Source organism: Cynara cardunculus (assembly GCF_001531365.2).
Source record: "Cynara cardunculus var. scolymus isolate 2C chromosome LG 3, CcrdV1, whole genome shotgun sequence".
NCBI lineage: Eukaryota > Viridiplantae > Streptophyta > Magnoliopsida > Asterales > Asteraceae > Cynara > Cynara cardunculus.
This window is the reverse complement of record NC_037530.1, coordinates 29897656-29899039: the sequence shown is the minus strand read 5'-3', so window position 1 is coordinate 29899039 and position 1384 is coordinate 29897656.

Genomic DNA, 1384 nt, shown 5'->3' with positions numbered 1-1384 from the left:
TTACCTTTAAATTTTATGTAATTTTAAAATTATTATATTTGTTTTTGACGATTAAATATATTAAATAGTAATAAAAGTAATAGTAATAAGAGTAAAGTTCATTTTTTGTTCTTAACGTATGTCATTTTTAATAGATATCGTTCTTCAACTTCGTTTTTTTGGATTTGGTCCCTCATGTTTGTCACTTCGTACCATTTTCACCCCTCCTACTAACGTCCATTAATATATTTAGTCATTTTAGTTTTTTTATGTCAAGTTCAATTAAATGATGGGTATTTTAGTCATTTTAGTTTTTTTAAACTAATTTTTTTTAAAAATAAGGGACCAAAATGTATACATTAGAACTTCAAGGGCCAAACATGAAACATATTCCAACTCCTCCTACCATATCACAGACTAAGGGTGCACGCAGGTTGGGTTGGACGGTTTACAACATTTTTACTACCCAACCCAATTATGGCGGTTTGGAAAAATCTCAACCCAACCCAACCCATTCAAAAGTTTAACCCAACCCAATCCATTCAAAAGTTTAACCCAACCCAACCCATTCAAAAGTATAACCCAACCCAACCCAACCCTTGCGGGTTGAGACGAGTTGGGTTGGCGGGTTAGTAGTTACATAAACTTGATGAATAAAATAATTTATAAAACTTAAGTTTATAGATCGTACTATAAAGCGTCCTATCTAAAATGGTTACAATAGGTTTACATGACGTTTTTTGACGTTTCAACAAGTATTTTAGAATGATCTTTAAATAAAATGTTGTATTAGATATTTTATATAAATATTTTGAGAAGTGTCCCTAAAACTCATCTATTTATAGGACACCTATGTTCATATACACTTTTCAAGTCGTGTCGTATAAAATAACTAATATGATACTTTATTTTAAAAGTGTCATAGAATTTGTTAGGACGCCCAAAATCATCCTATAAACATATTGTAACTCTTTTAGATAAGTCATTTTTCTTGTTTCATCCTATAAAGAATCATATTAGGATGCTTAGACATTTTAGGCATCCTATAAGATCTAATGTTGTTGTAGCGAAATGCTATACCTAAACATTTTATTTCTACTAAAGTACAACATCAAATGACGGGGTATTTAGATTGATGGATTCGTCAACAAAATATTTATTAGTATTCTCCGACATATCAATTTGTTGTTGCTGCAAAAAAGATTTCAATAATTTTCTCTTATTAATTAGATTATTTGTCATCTTTCTTTGATCGTAAATCTCTTTTGATAACCTATACGTTTAGCTAAAATGAAATACAAACATAATATCAATAAAAATTATACATTATTAATATACTAGAAGAGTACTCGCGCAATGCAGCGAGATACATCGTGTTTTTAATATTTTATTTTATTCTTTATCT